The following is a 26,603-nucleotide window of genomic DNA, read 5'->3' on the forward strand; positions in this document are numbered from 1 at the left end:
AGCCTTTTAAAAGAATGAGGTACTTTAATACTTATGGATAGAAAAAAATATAGTATCAAGAGGCAAAAGAAAGGTATAGAATAGTATGTGTATCATGACTCCACTTGTGGGAAAGAAATAGGAGGGGGATACATATTAGGTAAGTGCTTGAGTCTGATCAGAAAGTTTCTTAAGAAGAAACAAATTATTTACAATGCTTACTTCTGGGAAGTAGGGAATGAGAAAAAGGCCAGTAGATAGGGGAGAAAGAGATTTTTGTTTTTATATTATACCCTTTTGTATTGAATTTCAACTTACCTAAAGTACATACTGCTGATTTTTACATGGCTGAATTAAAAATATAGTAGTAGAGAGCCTAACCTCCTTTTATATAGCGGTTCCTAACAGACTGGTATGTGATGATCAGTGGTGAGATGTGTTCCAAATAATTTATTCCTAACAGTATTTAACCAAGAGAAGTTTATGAATGATTTATTATTTTTATAAATGGATAAAATCGACATCCTTTTAATTAATCCATTAATGCAAAAGGGAAAAAGATAGGGGGCCTTTAAGACTCAAGCAGAGGGAAAAAAGATGGATCGCCTGAAGAGGATTTCTAGGAGGTCCCATTCCAGAAGAATGGAGGACCTCAAAAAAAAAAAAAAAAAAAAAGTTTTCTCCATCCAGTCTGTAGATACTTAGAAATGTAAACAGCCTTCCCGTAAAATAAACAAACTTTATAATGGTTCCCAAATTGGGTTAGGAGTGTCCTGGAGAGTAGGCAAGATTTTTTTTTCATCCTTTTAAATACGTTTTTGTATATGTTTACTGTGCTATGCATATGGTATCCATAATTAAATATAACATATTTGGAATATGCTTGTTCAAAAACGTTCTACTGATAGGGTGTGTAAAAATGTTTAGGAACTACTGATGTGGTCAAACGAAGTTAATGCAGTGAAGAGGAAAGCATTTAAGTAAAAGTACATGGTCAAGGGATGAAAAGTAAAAGTTGTGAAACTGTCAGTGTATAATGGTTGCAACTTTTTAGTTCTCTTCAACTTCTTCCTATATCTATTCCATGACCAAATCCTGCCATTTCCAGGTTAATGTTTACTGGGTTTGACCATTCATAGTCATTCTGACCATGCAAATTTTAATTACTTCGTGTTTCTGGAAAGGCCTCCAAGCCTGTCTGTAAGGAGTTCTCCACTGCCATCTTGCAAAAATTACCGTAAGGTTCTTTAAGAGTTCAGAAAGCTTCCAACTATCGCCAAAAGTGAAAGTACTTATCCAGTGATTTTAAATATCTCTGTCCTACACTTAAACTGTCCTTTCCCCACAGACCAAATGGAACTCTTAAAATAAGTCGGACAAATATATTCCTCATTTGTCAAGGAACTCACTTTCCTCTTCGCACTCCCACACACCACTCCCCTTAAGCAGATAAATATCCTCCACAGCACCAAATCAAGTTCTTTTTCCTCCAGAACTTTCTTCAGGATTCTCTTTCTCTAACAGTATGTCTACCCCTGATTCCTGGGATTTTAGTGCTGAAGGCGTCGCAAAGATTATTCCTCTCTCCAAATCTCACCAGCAACTCATTAGCAGGATCTTTTGCCAGGTCCCTTTTTGCATTTTATCTCCACCGTTTCTGTGATCTCCGCCCTGAAGGGCGTTCATTCCTTTGGGTCCCGCTTCCCTTTCCGGAAACTAAGTTTAGAACCTGAGCACAGGGGCCAGACAGGTTTTCTCCGACGTCAGCTACTGCGAACCCAGGGCGGCCTGAACAGGCCGCTCAGGGAACAAGGCCGAGAGGACAGGACTGACCCGAGAGCCCTCTCCGTCGATCCGGGAGAAGAAACGTCCTGGGGAGAGAGCAGACCGCGCATATGTGCCCCGAGGCCGCGCAGTGAGACCCCCAAAGCCCTTCCAAAGGGCCAGCTGGCATGTGGGCAACTAGAACTAGGCCTGGTAGGTGAAAGGAGGCGTGTGTAGGGCTGGATCCAGGACGGAATAGGAAGAGGAGGGGCAGGGAGGGGACCCGAGTGTGGCCGCTTCGGCAGCCCCTGCGGAGGGGTGACCGTTAAAAGACTCAAAGAAGGGAGGAGTTGGGGAGTATCCCTCACTCACCTGGAAGAGGCTGCGGCCGGAGGCGCCAGCTGCCCCCCTCCCAAATTTAAGCCACGTCAGCTCGGGAATCCCGTACGCGACACCTACCATCGCCGCGCCCCGTCAAGGGACTCAACCACTCGCAGTTGGGACGGAAGATGGGATTAGGACAAGAACCAATCAGAGCTGTTGGCAGAGCGTTACCAGGGAGACCAGGCACGCCTTGTTTGTAACTAACCCATCAACAATGACGGAAACCAATCAACATTAGGAAACTCTCCTCTTCCTCAAAGAAAGAGCCAATGGTCTCTAACGAATGGAGGGGGGGGGGGGGGCGGAGTCAGACGTGAGCAAGTGTTCCGGAAGAAGATCTGCGGAAAACCGGAAATGCCCGGAGGGCGGGCATTCTGGGGAGGGTCAGGTGTTAACGCTGTGAAATGGGTGGGCCACTTGGCCCGAGTTCTTCTGTGGTGTTGATGGTGACTGACCCACGCTATGGCTTGGGTTTTTGCGTAGTCCGGTACTGTGGATACCAGCTGTGACAGGATTGTTGAATGAGCTGTGAGAAGGGAGTGGGGATGTGGGTTTTACTCTTAGAATCATAAATTAGTAAGAGCCGGAAAGTAGGTCGTCTAATATGATCTTTTCATTTTATTGATGAAAAATGAGACCCGGATTAAAGTGAGACACCCAAAGACAAGTAACAATTACTGATAGAACTTGGATAGAACCTGGCGGCTTTATGAAAGAGAATCAGAGATACCTCGACGTGAGTGAGAGAAGAGTGAATACTGTTAGGAAAGTGCCTCTTAAGTATCACTTGAGCTGGCACTTCAGCGAGAGGTGAGATTTGAGGACTCAGGTCTGGACGTGAGAAGCTCCAATAGTAGTCACCCAAATCATGCGTGCTCTCCTTAAGCTTCTAAGGAAAGGGGGGAAAGCCAGCTCCCTTGATTTCAGGAAGTCTCTTGACAGCAAGACTATTAGTTTGAATTTATTGCTAGCCCACTATATGAATCCTCACCTTAACTCACATAACTCGTTCAGGTTCAAACATCAGCTCACTAAGGGCTTTGCTGGCTACTCACCTTTCATAGCAGTCTCCTGCATGTACTTTACCCCTTCTCTGCTTATTTTTTCCCTAAACCCTTTGTTGTCTTTGTTTTTTCTCTTCTCTGTAAATGTTTACTTCCAAAAGACAGGAATTTTTGTCTCTTTTGATCTCAGCTGTATCTCCAGGTCCAAGAACAGTATGCAGTAGGGCACTCAGTATCTTTTGAATCAGTGAAGTACATATGATTGTCGCCATTTTTCATTGGACACGTTAAGGCTTAAAAGGATTAAGTAATTTGCATAAATTCACATATTGAGGGGCAGAACCAGGATTTGAAATAGCTATCAAATGCCAAAGCTGTGTTACTTCATCAGTACATTATATTCTCATTTCCCTGACTGCCCACCCAGCAAAGCCTGGATCAGTGCAACCACCAGTCTTCACTCCTACCTTTTGGAGCACAGAATGGTGCAGGAGAAAATTTGACCTCAGGGAGGTGGTTACTTCTACACATTCAGTTTCCAATTTCACTCCATCTTCAGCACACTCCTGAATCTTTCGTGTGTATTCAGCTTCCTTTCTCATTTCCACAACAGTTATTGGAACTTTTAACACCCTCCTCACATTCCTGGCAGATGAACTTGCTTCTGTCTCAGAGAAAATAGAAACCATCTGCTTGGAGTGCTATTGAGTTACTCCATTGCACATTGTCTTTCTCCATACTTTCTTGCTTCCACATTCAGCCTTAGAAAAGATCTTCTAGTTTTAATGTCATGAAACTTTCTTATAGGAGAATAAATTAGAAAATTGTCTGTATAGTAGGTCTTCTTAGGCCTCTGCCCTTCATTCTTGGGTCAGTACAGACTGGCCATTCAGTGAGAATTACAGTGAACTCTAGGGAAATGAAAGAATAATACTGGGTGGAGGTTAAAGAGCTAAACTGAGGTTTTATTTCAAAGGACGCTGAAAGACTGGATATAATTTAGAATGCAATTTAATGGAAACAGTTCAGGCCGTGAGAGAGTGATCAAGGTAATAAAAGATAACTAGGAGTTGACCCATCGGATAAGAGGGTAAAGACCAGTGGAGGCAGGTGGAGCAGCATGTGCATGGACTGTTTAAGGAACGACATGAGTACTACTACGAACAGGTAGACAAGGAGTAGGTCATGATGTGGTGTGTGCTATTTTATGATAAGGGATATTGTTCTGAACTCAAAAGCAGTTAGGGACTGCAGAAGTCTATAATCACTCAGTTGTCCCTTAAAGAGTGACCATTCCTCAATTAATAGTGTGGTGAGAAAAAATTGGGAGGCAGGAAATGTCACATCCTGTCTGATTTACAATTGCCCAATTCCCTGTTGGCTTCTTTGTTCCAGTCCTTTTGCCTTATTCTCTCTCACCATCCCTTATGCGAAATGCAAACTTATCCTAAAACTTTCATACAGATTTATTTATTAATGTATTCTCCATACCTAACATAATCTTCAACAGAGTACATGTTCAATAAATAATTGTTAAGTGAACAAGTGTTTAAATTTACAAGAGTCTGATGTATAACTATGCCAATAAATCTTAAAATCAGAGAAATAAAAGTAATTTCTTGATAAATAGAAACTTTGATGTGTAAATAAATACACAAAAAATATAAAATCACACAATTACATCAATACAGAAAAAATTGACAAAATTCAACAGTGATTCATGCAAAAAAACAAATAAACAAACAAAAAACCCTGAGAAAACTAGGAATAGAAGGGAATTGCCTGAATCTGATAAAGAATATCTACAAAAAGCCCACAGCTAACATTATTCTAACTGGTGAAAATGAGATGTTTTTCCCCCTAAGATTGGGAATAAGGCAAGGGCATCCTCTCTCACCATTCCTATTCAACATTGTACTGGAATTCCTAACTAATGTAAGACAAGACACACAGATTGGGAAGAAAGAAATAAAATATTTTGTTTGCAGAACATGATTTTATATGTAGAAAATCCCTAATAAACTAAGAAACAAAAAAAAAGCAACAACAAAAAAAACACACCTGGAACTAAAAAGCAATTATAGTAAGGTTGCAGGATAAACAGTTAATGTACAAAAATCAATTGTTTTTCTTACAATAACAATGTACAATTGGAATTTGAAATTAAAACCACAATGCTATTTATATTAGCACCAAAAGAAAGAAAGAAAGACCTAGGCATAAATCTAACAAACATGTACAGGAGCTATATGAGACAAACCATAAAATTCTGATGAAAGAAATAAAACACTAGGTAAATAGAAATATTTCATGTTCATGGATAAGAACAGTTATTTTGTGAATATCAAAAAAATGAATTCTAAAGTTTATATGGAAAGGAAAACCTGGATTAACCACAGAATAGAGAATAAAAAAGAAGGAGAGGTTGGATGAGATGTTGGTGGGAAAAGAAGGAGGAAGACAAAGTTGGAGGACTGATATTAGCTGCCTTCAAGACTTACTGTAAAGCTATAGTCATTAAGATGGTGTGGTAATGGAGAAAGAATAGATCAATGGAACAGAATAGAGAGCCCCAAAGTAGACCCACACAAGTATAGCCAACTGAGATTTGATGAAGGAGCAAGGGTAATTTTATGGAGAAATGTCTTTTCAACAGGTGGTGCTGGAACAATTAGACACCCATATGCAAAAAAAAAAAAAGAATGTAGACACAGACTTCTACCTTTCACAAAAATTAACACAAATGGATAACAGACCTAAATGTAAAATGCAAAGCTATAAAAATTCCAGTATTAAAAGAAAATCTAGATGACTTTGGATTTGGCAATGACTTTTTTTTAAGTTTATTTATTTATTTTGAGAGAGATCACATGCATGCATGGGGGAGGGGCAGAGAGAGAGGGAGAGAGAATCCCAAGCAGTCTCCTCACTGTCAGTGCAAAGCCTGATGCGGGGCTTGATCCAATGAACTGTGAGATCATGACCTGAGCCAAAACCAAGAGTCAAATGTTTAACTGACTGAGCCACCCAGATACCCATGGCAATGACTTTTTAGATACACCACCAAAAGCATGATCCATGGGTGTGTGTGTCTGTGTGTCTGTCTGTGTGTTGGCAGCGGTGGGGGGCTGATATGATAAGTTGGACTTCATTAAAATGAAAAACTTCTGAAAGGCTCTGCTAAGAGAATGAAAAGGCAAACCACAGACTGGGAGAAATACTTGCAGAACATCTATGTGATAAAGGACTGGTATCCAAAATATACAAAGAACTCCTAAAACTCAACAATAAAAAAAATCCAATTAAAAAGTAAGCAAAAGATCTAAACAGACACCTCACAAAGGAAATATACATATGGAAAATAAGCATATAAAAAGATGCTGAACATCATATGTCAGTAGGGAATTGCAAATTAAAATAATACTGAGCACCACACACTTATTAAAAAGGCAAAAACTCGGGGCGCCTGGGTGGCGCAGTCGGTTAAGCGTCCGACTTCAGCCAGGTCACGATCTCGCGGTCCGTGAGTTCGAGCCCCGCGTCAGGCTCTGGGCTGATGGCTCGGAGCCTGGAGCCTGTTTCCGATTCTGTGTCTCCCTCCCTCTCTGCCCCTCCCCCGTTCATGCTATGTCTCTCTCTGTCCCAAAAATAAATAAAAAACGTTGAAAAAAAAAAAAAGGCAAAAACTCAAAGCACTGGCAACATCAAATGCTGGCAAGGATGTGGAGCAGCAGAAACTCTCATTCACTGATGGTGGGGATTCAAAATTGTACAGCCACTTTGGAAGACAATTAGGCCATTTCTTACAAAGCTAAATGTTGACTTACCACACTATCCAGCAAACACACTCCTAGGTATTTACTCACATTGGTGAAAACTTACATCTACACAAAAACTTGCATATAAATGTTTATAGAAGCTTTATTTATCATTTCCAAAACCTAGAAATAACCAAGATGTCCTTCAATAGGTGAGCGGATAAACTGTGGTACATCCATACAATGGAATATCATTCAATGATAAAAAGAAACAAGCTATCAAGCCACAAAAAGACATGGAGGGAATTTAAATGTGTATTGCTAAGTGAAAGAAGCCAATCTAAAAAGGCTGTATACTGTATGATCCAACAATATGACAACCTAAAAAAGGCAAAACTATAGAAATAGTAAAAAGATCAGTTGTTGGCGGGGGTTTTGAGGGGCATGGAGAAATTAACAGGTGGAGCACAGGGGATTTTTTAAGACAATGAAACTATTCTGTATGACACTATAATGGTGGATACTTGACATTCACTTGTCAAAACCCATAGAACTATATAACACAAAGAATGAACTTTAAACTGTACACTTCAGTTAACGATGTATCAACTTTGGTTCATCAGCTACAACAAAGGTACCACACTAATGCAAAATGTTAATAAAAGGAGAAACTGTTAGGTGATAGGAAGATGGAGGTGTGAGTAGATGAAACTGTATAACTATTCAATTTTTTCTGTGAATCTAAAATTACTAAAAAAATAAAGAAGTGTGTGTGTACGTGTACATATATTATCAAATTTGACTTTTTAAAAAAAGTAGAAAAACCTGACAGGCCATTACCATAGAGAAAAATTGAGAAGTCGTTCATTTTTCTTCAAATAAGTATACTTTTCAGCCCAGATAGTTTTACAGGCAAATGCTTTTAGGACTTTCAATGAAGAGATATTTGCTATGGTAGATAATCTACACAGAGTATAGAAATGGGATGCTTCCCAGCTGATTTTTAGAAGATCTTGCCATTTGTGGCAACATGAATGGACCTAGAGGGTATCATGCTAAGTGAAAAAAGAGAAAGATATATACCATATGATTTCACTTTTATGTGGAATCTAAAAAACAAAATAAATGAACAATGAAACAAAAAGCAGAAAAAGACCCACAAATACAGAAAACAAACTGTATTTGTAAATGATTTCCAGAGGAGAGGGGATGGGAAGAGATGGGAAAAATAGATGAAGGGACTGGGAGGCACAGGCTTCCAGTTATGGAATGAATTAGCCACAGGAATAAAAGACACAGCATAGGGAATATAGTCAATGATACTGTAATAGAGTTGTATGGTGGCTACACTTGTGGTGAGCACAGCATAACATATAGAGAAGTTGAATCACTATGTTGTATACCTGAAACTAATGTAACATTCTGTGTCAACTATACTTCAGTTAAAAAAACCTTGGGGCACCTGGGTGGCTCAGTTGGTTAAGCATCTGACTTCGGCTCAGGTCACGATCTCACTGTCTGTGAGTTCGAGCCCCATGTCAGGCTCTGTGCTGACTGCTCAGAACCTGGAGCCTGTTTCAGATTCTGTCTCCCTCTCTCTCTGACCCTCCCCCGTTCATGCTCTGTCTCTCTCTGTCTCAAAAATAAATAAACGTTAAAAAAATTTTTTTGAAAAACCTTGCATAATCCAGTTAACTAAGGCTTTTAAAAAGTCTCTAATTATGATTATCTTTGTTATTACGACTTCTCTTTCTCCATATTTATTCTAGCTGAAGCTACTATTTACAGAAGTAGAAGTACTATATGACAGGCTATTTTCAGGGGAGTTTCATGGGGCCTTTGAAGAGAAAGAGTGTCAAAGCCAGGGCGGGCAATCAACTGGTGGTCCCATAGCAAGGCCACTGGAACTAATAGCCCAGTTAGAGCCATAGAGCCAGGGCAGCCCTTCCAGAGTCCAACATGAGCTGGTGTTTGGAACACATCCCCTGCAGTCTCTCCAAGAGCTTCTTTCCGATTGAGGTCAATCAGTAAGAGAATGTTGCTGAGTACCACTGCAGCTGTTTAGGGCTGAGGCACTCAGCAGCCTGCATCAACAGCTGAAACAGTTCCTTGATAATGTGCAGACCTCTCACATAGCCAGTCTCTGTGAGTTATATTTAAATACATTCATCAAATAAAATTCTCATTAATAAGGATGCCCTAGAGGTGAAGTAAAGTCTAAATTATGAGATTTGAATTTTGTATGAAAATATCTGTTTATACCTGCCCCACAGAGCACTTATTGATTATTTTCTCCCTACAACAGCAAAAATCCCAGAAGGATCCAGAGTGTACCACACACCCATACTCAAAACCTTAAGGAAATACAATTCCTCTGAATTTCCTGGCACTCATAGGTTATGAGTCCTGGGTGTCTCCTCTGGGAAATACAGATATACCTGTCCATGCTCCAGTGTCCATTTTTTTAGTAGGGTCAGCCTGCCTGCAGACTGAATCTGAAGCAGATGAAACTGGTGTCCCACCTATGGTGAGGACAGAAGGACTGTTCCTCTGTGAATTGTTTAGGCTCTGTTCTGGTATCCCAAGGAGGCAAATATGACATGGGGTAGATTTCAGATCATTTGTCTCCATAACACTGTTGGCGGTCATTCTTTACAAAAACTGATTCCTAGCAACAGATGCCATAGATGGCTCTCTATGGGAATGAGGACTTTTGTTTCCTGACTTTTCTGGGAATGTTAGCACTCCTGATTAGGCACTAGACCCTGTGGAAACTGAGCTGGCTTTAGGAAAACTGAGACCAGATCTGATGGCTTTTGTTTTGTCCTTTTATACTCCTTAAAACTCCATAAAACTTGGAATGTGCAGCAGCCCTTATTTTGTATTTTCTTGCCTAGATCCAGGCTCTGGTTCCCACAGGTCTTTGCATATCATCTATCTTTGAGGATTGAAAAGATTGCGATTTGGGGATCTATTCTGTCTGTGGAGCTGCAGGTGCCCCCTTGCTTCTGCTGGATAAGCTCCGGGATGGGGAGCAAGGATGGCAGGTTGGGTCTTGGAAGGACTGTTAGTGTGGAATGAGCTGATGTTATGCTTCCAGTCTTCTCAGAGACATTAGAAATGTCTGAGGGATGCAGAAGCTTGCCAGTTTCTTTTCCTACCTTGATGTTAAGGCCCCAATGCCTTTCAGTTCTACCTAAGTATCTTCAAGCAGCACCAGTTTGCCCAAAGGTGGGCAGGAATAAGCAGCAACCTTTGCTCATGGAAGAGCAGAAAAGCTAAAGAGGCTAGGCGTCCTTACCCAGGAGATGGCAAAGTTGTCTCCCAGCCATACTCTGGCTACAAGCTGCTCCTTTGCAACTGAAGTGATCACTGTTAAAACTCCTATTGTGTCTGCAGGGGCTAGAGATACTAGAGCTATTTGACTCAAAGCCCTGAATAGGCCAGGCTCCAGGAGAATTGATTGAGTCCTCTTTTAACTTTAAGAGTCTTCCCCACAGAATCAGTAGGCTCTGGATACTTCATGGAACATGTGGTGCCAGGCAGAAAAACCTTGGAATTCATGGTAGGCAAGGGCGGGGAATGGCTCAGACAAGTGGGCTTGTCTCCACAGGGGAAGAAGTCATGGTATTTTGTAGAGGAGAAGCAGCATTCATGCCATAAGAACTCAGATACCATTTCTATATGAATCATTATTGGGCATTTACAAATATATGAGGAAGTCATAGAGGAGGAAATGGTGACTTTCTTATCCTGAGGCACCCAAAGCCAAGGGCATGAGGAATCTCAAATCAAAGTGGAGAAAATTCCTCCTAGGAATTCCTCCTGGGAGGAATTTTCTAGTAATTCCTAGGAGGAATTACTCAACACTGATTCAATGAATATTTACTAAGTACAGACCATGTGCCAGACACTGGTGTGGCTTATTTTTTTAAGTTTATTTATTTATTTTTAGAGGAGATAGGGGCAGGAAGAGAGAGAGAGAGAGAGAGAGAGAATCCCAAGCAGGTTCCACGCTATCAGTGCAGAGCCTGACATGGGGCTGGAACTCACGAATTGTGAGATCATGATCTAAGCCAAAATCAAGTGTTAGCCCCTTAATGGACTGAGCCACCCAGGTACCCCGGTGTGGCTTTTTTTTTTTTTTTTATCTAGGATCTAAGGATAAATTCTAGGCCTCTAAGCAGCTTTGTGATGTGGACTTCTCCAGGCCTCAATTTGAAGAATTTTCTTATCATGTATTTTAAGGGATATGGCAGGGCCCTCTTTTGGAGAACTCCCAAATACTATAAAATTTCCTCAGGACACAGCTATATTTAATGAATTAATATGTTAGCACAAAGAAGCCACTGGAACTCAAGTTACATATCAAAGTGACATCTCTGAGAAGTTTCCTAGGTGCTTTCAAGAATTCTTCTCACTAAAGCTTACCCTCACCAATATTCCTAACCAAAAGCGTCGCTAAGATTAACAAAGTCACCCTACCATTGCTAATATAACTAATAAATGTGAAGATTCACAAATAGAGCACTTACTGAGAAAACTTATGGACTTGCTAATTATCTCTAAATTGTCCTAGTTGTGTCCTACTCAACAAACTCCCCTTGATTTTATCAGAATATTTCTTAATAACTAGGAGAATTTTTCCATTTACTACTTTACAGAGCTAAGCACACCATTTAGGAATGTGTATTCAATCTGGAGCCAAAACCAAGTTATTAAGAAGTTTTGTATAAATAGCAATTAACAGGTTCTCCTCTGATCCCTAAAGGAAATGCAGCCCTAGCCTCTGTATCCTGCCTTATTTCTCAGTCCTCAGGATTAGCAAACTTCTCATTCACTTTCCTTACATACATTTTAATTAGGCTGACAGGCACAAGAACTACAGACTGATTAATATGAATGAAGGATTTGGCTGCATAATTTATAGACCCAGTAATAAGACACCTTACAGGACTCCTGTAGGGACACAGGTGTTGAGCCTCTGCTCTCTGGGAGAGTCCTCCATTAAGATATTGAGTTTCCTTTTATGCCTGTGTAGTGCTGAGAGTTGCACATTCTAGAGAGTTTGCCCCAACTCTCTTGTCTTCTCTGTGTTATATGGGGATTCTATGAAACTAACTTATTCATTCCATATTTATTACTTTAATTTTGTTTATTTTTATTAATCTTTCCATTCTGCTTATTATTTAGTCTTGAGAGTGTATCACATGAAAATCCAGAGCACTTAAAATTGCTTGGCTCTCCTAAGGGCAGGGAAAGCCCATGTGTGCTAAATAATCTACAATCAAATTGTTACTGAGTGCCTCCTTCATAATAAATTGGTTGAATAGATGGTATTTTTTTCATTCCCTCTACCTAGAACAGTCCCCTTCTACTCCAACTGGTCAGTTCATTCTTTATTTCACTTCAAGGGGCTTCTTCTGGTCATCTCCCAGACTAAGTTAGGGACTCTCATATACACATCACTCCCTACAAAATAATCATCCTCACACCTTAATTCATTTACTTGCTTTAATGAGTGTAGATTATTTATCTCTATGTAAGTTCCATTACCAGGGGCTGTATCTGTCTTTTTCATCTAGCACAGTCTCTTTTGGTATTTACTTATAGGTATTCATTGAAGGAATAGCTGCATCTTAGGGTTAAACATCTGACGTAATAGACACTTGGCCAAATACTGATAACTCAGTTATTTAACAATTAACTAATCGAGCACCTCAAATTGCATAATGCAGAGTGGAGAGACAAAAAAATATATGGGGCACCATCCCAGCTCTTAAGAGGGATTAGATTTTCCATAAAGTGGATGGGCCATTTTCATGCATAGTTGCTTTTGAAAGTTCTGGTTTTTAATGTCTGGCTTCCAACGGGGGAAAAAGAAAAAATGAAGGGAGGGTAAAAAGGGGCACCATCCCTTTAAATCCCCTTCATCCAGAAGGGAAGGGCTTACAAAAATGGGGGCAGATGTAACAACAATGGCCACTCTGTTCTTTGCCTGCATATCTGTAATTGGAAGCTGCAATCATTGATCAAAGTACAGATCACCATATTTGGAGGACAGGGTCCATTTTGCCCACCCTGGCTCTGGCAAATTGTATGCTCCAGAAATGTGCAAAGCTACCTTCCAGGGTGCTGAGGGAGGGAGCAAAGGTAAAGGGAAGGGTAACTGCTATTGTGCTTAGAGCTGAAATTGACTAAAATTAACTGCAATTTACCTGCCAAACCTTTACCTAGAAGTTGCAAGCCTTCCATGTATTTCAGAGTTCCAAAATAGTTACATTACATATATTCTGCCAGGGCAATTGTCTAGGTGAGAGGACACAATCCTGAGCCTTACTTACTACTCCACTATCTTAGAATCCTCTATATACAAGAGGAATATATATACTCTTAAGGAACAGCTAGTTCATAATATTCCTGAAAAATTTAACATCAGCTTTGGTAAAAAAAACAGTAAGAGAAGACTTCAGGAAACTATTTCCCTTGATGTTTACCATATTCAAATTAAAACATAAATATTAAAAATACTTATTTAATGATGCAGTAAAAAGCAATAATAATAAATTACTACATGTTAACATAAAAAAAAATATTTTTATAAAACTAATTTTTTTTTCCCAACAAAAGTTTTGAAGAAAAGGGAGGTACATTATTAAATTTTTGCAAAGCTCTTTAATATCTGGCTTAAGAGAAGACAATCAGATTCTCATATCTGCTTCTATATTCAATCTGTTAGGATGTTGCTTTGCCCAAAGTATTTGAAGAAAATACAGCCTCACACAGGCAGGTAATTAAAATACAAAAACATTTTAAGAGCCTTTTCGGAAAATTGTAGATATTCTTCTTTCTACGCCAAAACTCGCCAAGTAGTAGTTTCTCAGCCCTGGTTGCACATTAGAATCACTCAAAGGGCTTTTAAAATATACTGATGGTTGGTACCCACCCTAGGGTAATTAAATTATATGTGGGCCACAACAGCTAATCTATCTATCTATCTATCTATCTATCTATCTATCTATCATCTATCTATTATTTTGGGAGAGAGAGAGTGCACTGGAGGGGGCGAGAAAGAGGGAAAGGGAATCCCAAGCAGGTTCCACGCTGTAAGCATGGAGCCCAATGCAGAGCTTGCACTCATGAAGCATGAGATCATGACCTGAGGAAAATCAAGAGTCGGATGCTTAACCAACTGAGACACCCAAGTACACCAAGAGTTGAATTTTTAAAAGCAGACTAGGTGAGCACTTCTTAAAATTTAATGGAAATACGAGTTATCTAAGGATTTTATTCAAATGCAGATTCTGATTTAGTAGATCTGGAGTAGCATCTGAAATTTTGCCTTCTGACATCTCCAAGGTGATGCCAGTGCTGCTGGCCCATGGACCATAGTTTTACTAGCAAGGCTCTGGTGATTCGTACAGGCAACCAGGGCTAAGAACCCAGGCCAAGAAAGGCTTACTAAGCATTAATTATTGATTGATTAAGGTTTGCTAAACAATGAAGAAGAGAAAACTAGAGACTGAAAAGGGGAGAAAGTTCTGACAACAACCTGGAACTGTTGTTATTGCTGGAGAGTGAGGAGTAGAATCTATTTTATAATTAACAATTAGTACTAAAAGCAGAGTGTTCCTTACAAAATTTTTATGTAGAAACCTGGAATCTCTCTCTACAACACTGTGGTATATGTTTAGCTATGAGGATGTTTAGCTATGACATATGTGAGCCCATATGCTATATGAGGGCAGAACCAGACTTGAGTCCATGGACCAAATTGAATATAAGGTGTTTTTTTTTTTATGTTTATTTTTGAGAGAGAGAGAGAGACAGACAGAACATGAGTGGGGGAAGGGCAGAGAGAGAGATGAAGACACAGAATCTGAAGCAGGTCTCAGGCTCTGAGCTGTCAACACAGAGCCCAATGCGGGGCTCGAACTCACAAACTGCAAGATCATGACCTGAGCTGAAGTCAGACACTCAACTGACTGAGCCACCCAGGTGCCCCTGAATATAAGCCTATTTTAAAGGATATAAACAGAATATTGGATTGAGTTAACCAGAATTTAACATTCCAAATCTGAGAATACAGCTTTTTGGAACTAGTTAAACAGAAAAGTATCACGAAACTTTTCAACCACTGATTTCTTAACTCTGAGTAAATTCTGATCAAACCCTTGATAGATCCACAGGTTTTTCTCCAATCTAACTTACTGTTTCTCTACCAAACTCCTATTCACATTCTTAGGCCTAGCTCCCAATTATCCAATCCCTTTACTCATCATGCTTCCTTTCTCCTCTCTCAGAATCTTAAACACTTCTTTTTTTATAAATTTTTTAATGTTTATTTGTTTTTAAGAGAGGGAGAAAGAGAGATAGAAAGGGAGAGAGAGAGAGAGAGAGAGAGAGAGAGAGAGAGCCAGTGGGGGAGAGGCAGAGAAAGAGAGAGGGAGACACAGAATGTGAAGCAGGCTCCAGGCTCTGAGCAGTCAGCACAAAGCCCAACTCCGGGCTCAAACTCACTGAACCGTGAGATCATGACCTGAGTTGACTGAGCCACCCAGGCGCCCCCTAAACACTTCTTTTATACTGTTGGCATACTGTGTCATCATTTTCTTATCTCTTTCTCCCTCCAGACAAAGAGCTCTTGAGAGAACTTTGTTTCTTTCTTTGAATCCCTAGCACCTGGCACAGTCACTGGGATATGATTGGTACTCCAAAATATTTGAGGAATTACACTGAAGTTAAGAAATACTGGAGAATCTTTAAGAAAAAAAGTAAAAAAGAAAAAAATATTGGAGAAACTATAGAGAATAGCTGGTAGAAATGAAAATACTATTTATGAGTGAAGAAAAATTAAGGGCTAGAACTGCTAAACCTAAGGAAGAAAAATTAGTGGGGTATTTACCAATTTTCCAATAGACTCTATAATGGAATGTAAGCAAAAAGATTCTGATCCTGAAGGAGTTTTTTGGTTTTTTTAAACATATGTAAAAATTCACCAAATTGTACATTATTAGTGCACTTTATGAATGCTATCTCTTGATAAGACAGATAAGGAAGGAAGGAAGGACAGTGGGTAGGAAAGGAGAGAAGGAAGGAGAAAGAAAAAGAAAATCCAGTCGACTAAGAGGTGAATCAAAATACTCAGAAATTGATACATACTGATAAAAGATTGGTAGTCTAGTATTGAATCTATGTCAATATAAAATGGAGCTTGAACAATGTGGAGTCTAAATTAATAGAACAGAACATGATGTTACTAGAATTAAAAAATAAGGAAAACTAACAAAAGCCTAAAGGAAGAAAGGAAGAAACCCTAATGGTGAGCCAATTTCTGTATCTTCTTTTTAAAAAAAATTTTTTTTAATGTTTTTATTTATTTTTGAGACAGAGAGAGACAGAGCATGAGCAGGGGAGGGGCAGAGAGAGAGGGAGACACAGAAGCAGAAGCAGACTCCAGGCTCTGAGCCGTCAGCACAGAGCCCGACACGGGGCTCTAACTCACAGACCAAGAGATCATGACCTGAGCCAAAGTCAGATGCTCAACCAACTGAGCCACCCAGGCACCCCAATTTCTGTATCTTCTATAGCAGAGTCAGTAGATACTGTCAAAATTGAAGCATGTAATTAAACAAAGATTCCAGGGGAAAAAGTTGCTGTCCTGTTGTTTCCTCATTTACCCAAAGAATTAAACCAGAGAATAGATTTTGAATGCTATTGAGTTCAATTAGGTATTAAGAACTAGTTTCCTGAATCAAAATTAGTTGAGGACTGTCCTTTTGGTAAAATTCAGATTGAAAATAATTTTCACATAAGATGTTTTAAAGACTAGATAAGTGTTTTTCTGAAGTTTAGTAGTGAGCCCAGAGGAGATTTAAGGCCATTATAAGCTTTTGATTGTGTGTCAGAAAGGAGAAGGAGAGTAACAGAAACCTGGGCCCTCTCATCTCTTGTGCAGACCACCTCCTATCCCATCCTTAGGCTCTAGTATTTACCCCACTATCATCAAACCATCTCTGAGAGCAAATTAAATGGGAAAGAGTAGAATTGGCCTGCCAGGATAACCCCAGTGATCAGATAAGAGAGTATAGGAGAGAGCAGAATAATGAGCTGAAACCCGTTTCCTGACCATCAGGGTAAAGATCGAGAGACAGAGAGACAGAGATAGAGACTGAGACAGAGACAGAGACAAAGAAATTGGGACAGAGAGAGAGACTTTGGGAAATGATGGTAGTAGCCTTTATAGATAGTACTTCTACTGGTTGAGGAAGGTACAGGGATCTGAATATAATTTTCTGAGCTGGTGCCACATGTGTTTCTGGCACCAGAGAGGATACTGAATACGACAAAGTAAGATGAAGAAAATGAGAACACAGTCATCTCACATGTATTCACACAATCCCTTTGTACACTTGCACCCTCATGCACAGATGCCTTAAATATCCCACACATTTGCCTACACATTCAGAGACCACCACTTACATACCTTCTACCTGCCATTCATTCCCTTCCTCCCTGTTTCTGGTTCTGTCTGTTCCTCAATCATCTCTGCTCACACAAGAGCAGGACTCCTGTATCCTGCCTCTTGACATCAACAGGCAATGCCTGACTTTGCCATCACCATGGAAACTTTGGGGCACTGGGAAGTAGTAGGAGGAGAGAAAGTGGGATAGGCTTTGATTGGCTAGTGCTTGTCAAAACGTGAGGCAGAAAAACCAGCTGGGAAGAGTTAGATTGCATAGAAGGCACGAGGCAGGAAAAGAGATACTTTCCACACATGTTGCTTTGACTGGAGAAATGTGTCAGAAAGAGTGGAAATCTGAGCTTGTCATTGTCATTGTTCTGCCCCCACATGATTGAGTCCTAGCCCAAATGTCTGAGCATTTACTCAGTATCTTTCCATTATAACACTAACGTGACTGTAGTGACTGAAACAAAATCCCCTTGTCTCAGGACCTGTTTCCTCATGAGTACAAAGGGCATAATCATAGCTAAAAGGAGAATAAATGCAAATGATAGACAAACAAGCTTCTTTTTTTATGTTTATTCATTTTGAGAGAGAGCACAAGTAGGGGAGGGGCACACAGAAGGAGAGACAGAACCCCAAGCAGGCTCTCTGTGTTCAGCGCAGAGCCCTATGTGGGGCTCAGTCTCACGACCATGAGATCAAAACCTGAGCCGAGATCAAGAGTTGGATGCTCAACCAACAGAGGCACCCAGGCGCCCCTAGACAAGCAAGCTTTTTAAAACATTGTAAAGAGATCCATAGAACCACGGTATTATATGAGAAGTCCCTTCCTCTCTGAACAGATGAACAAAATTTTTCTGTGCTATGCCAGCGAATTCTTCTAGGAATATGAAAAAAATATGAAATGGAGGATATCTACATGTTAGTGTTCGAAATGAGATATGAGGCAGAAGCTAGGAAGGATGTGCCATGACCTAGACACTGTCTACTGACATTAAGCTGTGGCAATCACTGAGTTCACCTCATTTGTTTCCTATAGACTTTCCCTCGTTGCTTGATGTTCAGTGTCCTCAAACCTGTTGTTTCATATATTGCTTGTTTCTGTTTTTTAGGTGGGGGGTCAATATGGTACTCTATCTTAGGTAGAGCTTTAAATCATTAAGTTTTTGAGTAGTTTGTGATACAATAATGAATGCTACTGAAATTGATAGCTAGATATGGGATACTGCCATGAAAAAAATATACAACATGTGGCAGTAGCTTTGTGGCCAGGCAGCAGGCATAGGCTGGAAAAATTACAGGGAGATCGGAAAACTGGCAACTCATATTATGTAGTAGTGAAACTTTATTTATAAACCTATCACCTGTAAACACATGACAGAGTAAAAATTTATCTAATGAACATTTGAATTTAGATAAATAAATTTATCTAAATAAAACTTTCAGGAAAAAAAATATCCTACAAGGTGAGTATGATAAGGGACTATAAGAATTTAATTAGCTAATGAAAGAAGGGGCCAATTTATAAGCAAAATTTAAAGAGAACATAATGGGGCCAAGACAGGTTTAGAAAACATTTTTAATCTCCCATCTACCCATTTGGTAAAAGATTCTCAAAGCCAAAACTTAGATGATTTACATTTAATATATTATTGATACAGTTGGGCTTAAATCTATTATTTAGTTGTTTTATGCTAGTTGTTTTATGATTCTATTTTGACTGCACTGTCATCTTAAGTTATACTTCCTCTTTTATTGTTTCTGTGGTTGTTTTAGGGTTTGCAATGCATAAACACAACTCATCATAGTCTACCTAAAAGTAATACTATCTCTCTTCATTTATAATTTCAAAACCTTAACAATTTTATTTTCTTCCTTCAATTTGTTTTTTTGGCTATTATTATCCTACAATTTACTTCTACATATGTTACAACACAAAATACATTCTTACTAATTTGACAGCCAAGTAACTTTTACATTGATTAAAAATAAGCAAAATTTTTATATTTACTTTTATTTTTACCATTTCCCTATTAGTTTGTGTAGGTCTAATTTCTATCTTATATCTTATTCCTTCTGTCTAAAGAACTTCCTTCAGCATTTCTTATCATACAGCATACAGGTCTGCTGCCATTGAATATAATCAGCTTTGTTTTTCTGGAAAAAATCTTTATTTTGTCTTCAGTTCTTGAAAGATATTCTTGCTGTATATGGAATTCAGGGTTGATAATTTTTTCTTTCAGCATTCTAAAAATGTCATTCCTTTGTCTTCTGGCTTGTATAGTTTCTGTTAAGAAGTTCATTTGGAACTTAATTTTTCTTTTTTCTACATTTTTTTTCTGTTTAAAAAAATTTTTTTTTAACTTTTATTTATTTTTGAGACAGAGAGAGACAGAGCATGGATGGGGGAAGGGCAGAGAGAGAGGCAGACACAGAATCGGAAGCAGGCTCCAGGCTCTGGGCCATCAGCCCAGAGCCCGATGCGGGGCTCGAACTCACGGACCGTGAGATCGTGACCTGAGCTGAAGTTGGACGCTTAACCGACTGAGCCACCCAGGCGCCCCCATTTTTTTTCTGTTTTAATCATTTTCTTTTTATTTTGGATTTGAAGCAATGTGACTATGATATATTTAGGTGTGTTTTAAAATTTTTATATTATTTTATGTTATTTATCCTGCTTGGGGTTCTCTGGGATTCTTGGATCTGTAGTTTCATTATTTTGAAAAAAATTCTTGGCCATTTTTACTTCAACTATTTCTGCCTCATTTCTCTTTCTTTTACATCTGGTATTCCAGTTATCCACATGTTATACTACTTGATATTATTTCACAGTTCTTGAAGGCTATATTCTCCTCCTCCAACCCCATCTGTATTCTTTTTCTTTTCTCTTCATGTTTCTGTTTGGAAAATTTCTGTTGATCCATTGTCAACTTCATCCATTCTTTGCTCAATACTAGTCTGAACTTCTCAAAGGAATTCTTAAACTCTAATATTGTTCTTTTTCTAGCATTTCCACTGATCTATTATTTTTAATAGTTTCTATTTCTATGAAACTCCACATCTGTTTATGCACATTGTCAATATTTGCATTCTATCTTTTAACATATTAACAATATCTATTGAGGTCTTTTGTGAGTCCCAATGTCTGAATCATCTCTGAATCTTAAAGTTTAGTTGTTTATCTCTTGAAAAAAAAAAAAAAAAAGCTATTTTCTTCCCTATATTTTTTGTGTGTCCCAATTTTTGACAAAATTTCAGACATGTATAAAATAGAAAAGACTAAGGTAGACACTACTTATGCCCAGATAAGGGTACAACTCTTTGTATATCAGACAGTAAATGTGGGGATGTTTTATAATAAAGGATTTGTATGCTCTTTGCCCCATGTTGTGGGATGGGGCTTCTAAACCCTTGAAATTTCCTGAGTGATAGAAGCATTTTGTTCTGTATGTTGGGCCACTGGACCACACATGAGTTTATGCTAAGAAAAGGACTCAAAATGGGGAGGAGGGGTGAATCATGTCAGAAAGACAAACCATGTGATTAAAAGGCTGAAGCTTTGCACCACATATTATCAGCCTGACCTCCCAACCTATGGGGAGGTGAGGGAGTGCTGGAGATTGAGTTCAGTCATATGATCAATGATTCAAACAATCACCCCATGTAATGAAACAACAATAAAAATTCAGAACATTAGACTTCTGGGGAAGATGTGGAGTAGGAGGACCCTAAACTCACCTTGTCCCACAGGTACAACTAAATAACACTCATATCAGTGTAAATAGCCAAGAAAACAACCCCAAAACTGGCAGAACAAACTCCACAACTAAATATAGGGAAGAGGCTACATTGAAGGGGATAGTAAGGATGGAGACATGGGAGGGAGCTAAACCCTGCATTTCTGGCCATTGGAGGAAGGGGACCATGGGTGCAGAGAATGTGAGAAACAGACTATCATACCAGGGAGCCTGCACAGGGAAGACAAACCCCCATAGCATTTGGCTTTGAAAACTAGAAGGGCCGAACTTCATGAGTTCTTACAACCATTGGGTTGAGACTTAATGCCTACAATGTTAAAAATCAGCAGGCTCAGCTGTGGGAGAGCCCAGAGGGTGAAAGAAAGCTGAGTTCCCACCTTTAAAGAGACAGCAAACAGCCTGAAGAGATAAGCATAGAAGTAGCAGTTTGAAAAACAAGCTGAGCATATGGGAGGGAGAGTTATTTACTGATCTCAGAGTTCACTGAGGGACTTACTCAGGAACAATGGAGCTGGCAGGTGCCATTTCCTCACGCAACGGCAACGTTTCCACCAGCATAACCACACAGCCACCTGCAGGAACCAGCATTCACCACAGGGCTTGCTTACACAGGGCCCTGTGCCCTCCACCTAGGCATACCTCAGTCCCAGCACTGTAGGTCCCCTCTCCTAGAAGACCTGTGTAAATCTTGCCAACACTGCATCTCCCAACTGTGCACTTTGCAGGGCATTGGTCCTGGCAGCAGCAGCTGGTCACCTCCCGGGGAGGACATGTACACCTTGTAAAAACTGCACCCCATGCCTGCGTGCTTTGCAGAGTGGCCCTGGCTGCCCTGTCTCTATAGCAGCTGTGTGTCCCTGTGCAAGAGGACCAGCACCGCCTTGTTAAAATTGCATGCCCTGCCCACTACTTTTAACAGCAAAACACAGAAATGACTTTCCGAACGCACAGAGAAACAGACAGGCAAAATGAGGAGATGTCCTAAGAAACAAAATCACATCAAGAGACCTAAGCAAAATGGTGATAAGTAATATGCCTGATAGACTGACTTCAGCCATAACATCTTTCTAGATGTCTCCTGAGGCAAGGGAAACAAAAGCAAAACTAAACTATTGGGACTATATCAAAATAAAAAGCTTCTGTACAGGAAAGGAAACAATCAACAAAACAAAAGCCAACATATGGAATGGGAGAAGATATTTGTAAATGACATACCGGCTAAAGGGTTAGTATTCAAAATATATAAAAAAACCTATAAAACTCAACACCCAAAAATAAATAATCCGATTTAAAAATGGACAGAATACATGAATAGACATTTCTCCAAAGACTACATACAGATGGCCAACAGACACATGAAAAAATGCTCAACATCACTCATAATCAGGGAAATGCAAATCAAAACTATAATGAGATATCATCTCACACCTGTCACAATGGCCAAAATAAACAACACAAGAAACAACAAGTGTTGGTGAGGTTGTAGAGAAATAGGAACCCTTGTAAACTGTTGGTGGAAATGCAAACTAGTGCAGCCACTGTGGAAGACAGTATGGAGGTTCCTCAAAACATTAAAAACAGAACTATTTTATAATCCAGTAATTGTACTATTGGGTATTTACCCAAAGAATTCAAAGGGATACATGTATGCTGTTTATTGCAGCATTATTTACAATAGCCAAATTATGAAAGCCACCTAAGTGTCCATCAGATGAATGGATAAGAAACACACACACACACAATGGAATATTATTCAGTGATAAAAATGGAATTTTTCCATTTGCAACAACATGGATAGAGCTAGAGAGTATAATACTAAGTGAAATAATTCAGTCAGAGAAAGACACATACTCACATATGGATTTTACTCAAATATGGAATTTAAGAAACAAAATAAATGAACAAAGTAAAAAAGAGACAAAGCAAAAAGCAGACTCTTAACTAAACAAACTGATGGTTACGAGGCGGGGGTGGGGTGGGAAGATGGGTGAAATAGATAAAGCAGATTGAGAGTACAATTATTTTGGTAAGCATTGAGTAATATATAGAATTGTTGAATCACTGTGCACCTGCAACTAATTTTACACTGTATGTTAACTATACTGGAATTTAAAAACATACGTTAACTTATCGATGCTTGCTTAAAGAATTTCCAAGATATGTTTTTCAGATAAAAGAAAACACAATCTTAAATGGAAGCTCCTGAAATGTAAGGAAATGTAAGCCAAAAATATGGTATGTGTGTTTATCTAAATAAACACTTGTTATAAAAACAAACAAAAATCTGTGAAAAATAAGCCTGGTTTACCTTCCTTGTTGGTGAGCATATCAGTGTGTTGGGAGGGTAATGCATCCTGATTCCATGGGGACAGTGCATGGAAGGTCCATGTTTGGAAGCCTATAAGACCTTTTCATAAGTATTCTTCGATAAAGAAAATGTGATATATCTATATCTATATAGATATCATATAATGGAATATTACTCACCTATGAAAAACAATGAAATCTTGCCATTTGCAATGATGTGGATAGAGCTAAAGTGTATTATGCTAAGTGAAATGAGTCAGTCAGAGAAAGACAAATACATATAATTTCACTCATATATGGAATTTAAGAAACAAAATAAATGAACATAGAGAAAGAGAAAAAAGAGAGAGAGAGAGGAAAGCAAACCATAAGAGACTCTCAACTATAGAGAACAAACAGGGTTGATGGTGGGAGGTGGGTGGGGAATGGGCTAAATTGATGATGGGTATTAAGGAGGGCACTTGTGATGAGCACTGGGTTATATGTAAGTGATGAATCACTAAATTCTACACCTGAAACCAATTTTACCATATATGTTAACTAACCAGAATTTAAATAAAAACTTGAAATAAAAGAAAATTAAATTTAAAAAAAACATAAGCCTTCTTTATTTGGCTAGACATGATTTGTAACTTTTATAATAAAACTAAACAAAAGTATACTGCTTTTGTGAGTTCTGTGAATTGTTCTAGTGAATTATCAAACATGAAAGTGTTGTGGGAACTCCCAAATTTGTAGGCAGTTGGTCGGAAGTGTGGGTGGCCTGTAGACATCTAAATTTATGGCTGCCACCTGAGGTGAAAGCTGGTTTGTTGGGGATTGTGTCCTTTGTGGAGTTTGCATTAACTCCAGTGGATAACATCATAATTGTATTGAACAGTGGCCAACAAGTGCATGACAAGGTGTTCAACATCACTAATCGTCAGGGAAATGCAAATCAAAACCACAATAACACCTCACACCTGTTAGGATGGCTTTTCTTAAAAAGACAAGAGATAATAAATGATGGTAAGAATGTGGAAAAAAAGGAACCCTTATATATACTATGTGGGAATGTAAGTTGGTTATAGACATTTTGGAAAACAGTGTAGGGGTTCCTCAAAAAATTAAAAATAGAACTACCACATGATCTAGTAATCCCACCTCTGGCCATACATCTAAAGTAAATTAAATCAGTATCTCAAAGAGACATTTACACTCCCATGTTCATTGCAGCAATATTAACAATAGTCAACATATGGATACAACCTAAACATCAGTCAGTGAAGGAATGGATAAAGATGCACCCAGAGGGAGGAGTTAAGATGGCAGAGAAGTAGGAGGGCCCTGGGCTTTCCTCCTCCCTCAAACACAGCTATATTCAGGTCATATCACTTGGAACACCCAGGAAATCAATCTGCAGAATGGCAGAAGGATCTCCAAGGTTGGAGGGAGACAGCGTGGTAGGTGAGAGGTGCATGAAAGTGAATTGGGGGAAGGAAAAACTGCAATGCTCTGGGGGTGGGGGGCATTCTGAGGAGAGATAAATGGGAGACAAAGAAAGAGGGATTGAGTGAGTGTGGCATTGAATTCACACAAGAGGAAAACCTTTCTGGACCACAGACTGGGGAGATAGAAGTTTTCAGTGCCGCAGGTTTTTTAGCAAACAGCATGTAGAGCTCAAACTCAGAGGTTTTGGAAGTGCACAACTTTCTCCAGAGCAGAGCTGTGGTGCATGCTCCTGGAGAGAAGGAGGGAGCTGGCTCAGGAGTGCATAGCATGGTGTAGGGGTCTCTGGGGCGCATTGGGAGAGAATACCTGCAGATTGAAGTGAGGGGATAGAGAACCACCTATCATGCTAATGGAGGTCAAAAGAAAACCCAAGTAGCCATACTTATATCAGAAAAACCAGAGTTTTTAAAATTGTATTTATTATTAAGAGAGAGCAAGAGAGGGAATGGAAGAGGGTTGGACGGAGAGAGAGATAATCCTAAGCTGGCCCCACTCTGTCAGTGTGAAGCCTGATGCAGGGCTCAAACTCACAAACTGTGAGATCATGACCTGAGCCAAATCAAGAGTCAGACACTTAACCAACTGAGCCGGCCAGGCACCCCAGACAAACTAGATTTTAAAGCAAAGGCTATAACAAGAGATGAAGAAGGGCATTATATCATAATTAAGGAGTCTATCCATCAAGAAGATCTAATAATTGTAAATATTTATGCCCCCAACTTGTAAGAACCCATAAATAAATTCATAACAAAGAAACTCATTGATAATAATACCATAATAGCAGGGGACTTTAACACACCACTTATAGCAATGGACAGATCATCTAAGCACAAAATCAACAAGGAAACAATGGCTTTGTTTTGTTTTGTTTTTTTTGTTTTTTTTTTTTATTTTTTTATTTTTTTATTTTTTAATATATGAAATTTACTGTCAAATTGGTTTCCATACAACACCCAGTGCTCATCTCAAAAGGTTCCCTCCTCAATACCCATCACCCACCCTGCCCTCCCTCCCACCCTGCCCTCCCTCCCACCCCCCATCAACCCTCAGTTTGTTCTCAGTTTTTAACAGTCTCATGCTTTGGCTCTCTCCCACTCTAACCTCTTTTTTTTTTTTTTTTTTTTTTTCCTTCCCCTCCCCCATGGGTTTCTGTTATGTTTCTCAGGATCCACATAAGAGTGAAACCATATGGTATCTGTCTTTCTCTGTATGGCTTATTTCACTTAGCATCACACTCTCCAGTTCCATCCATGTTGCTACAAAAGGCCATATTTCATTTTTTCTCATTGCCACGTAGTATTCCATTGTGTATATAAACCACAATTTCTTTATCCATTCATCAGTTGATGGACATTTAGGCTCTTTCCATAATTTGGCTATTGTTGAGAGTGCCGCTATAAACATTGGGGTACAGGTGCCCCTATGCATCAGTACTCCTGTATCCCTTGGATAAATTCCTAGCAGTGCTATTGCTGGGTCATAGGGTAGGTCTATTTTTAATTTTCTGAGGAACCTCCACACTGCTTTCCAGAGCGGCTGCACCAATTTGCATTCCCACCAACAGTGCAAGAGGGTTCCTGTTTCTCCACATCCTCTCCAGCATCTATAGTCTCCTGATTTCTTCATTTTGGCCACTCTGACTGGCGTGAGGTGGTATCTGAGTGTGGTTTTGATTTGTATTTCCCTGATA

At 39.3% G+C, this 26,603-nt stretch overlaps 1 protein-coding gene across 8 annotated transcripts in view; it reads right to left on the reverse strand.

Moving 5' to 3' along the window:
- The window catches only part of GOLGB1 (golgin B1), an 88,855-nt gene extending 86,613 nt beyond the window's left edge, over positions 1-2,242 (reverse strand). For all 8 annotated transcript variants that reach the window (XR_008422462.1, XR_008422461.1, XM_053903423.1 and 5 more), the window contains exon 1: positions 2,116-2,242. The gene's annotated coding sequence lies outside the window, so the exon portion shown is untranslated. The remainder of the gene's footprint in view (positions 1-2,115) is intronic.
- Positions 2,243-26,603: the final 24,361 nt, after the last annotated feature.

The sequence above is a fragment of the Panthera pardus genome, unplaced genomic scaffold, assembly GCF_024362965.1.
Source record: "Panthera pardus isolate Hobbes unplaced genomic scaffold, ASM2436296v1 HiC_scaffold_16, whole genome shotgun sequence".
Taxonomy (NCBI): domain Eukaryota; kingdom Metazoa; phylum Chordata; class Mammalia; order Carnivora; family Felidae; genus Panthera; species Panthera pardus.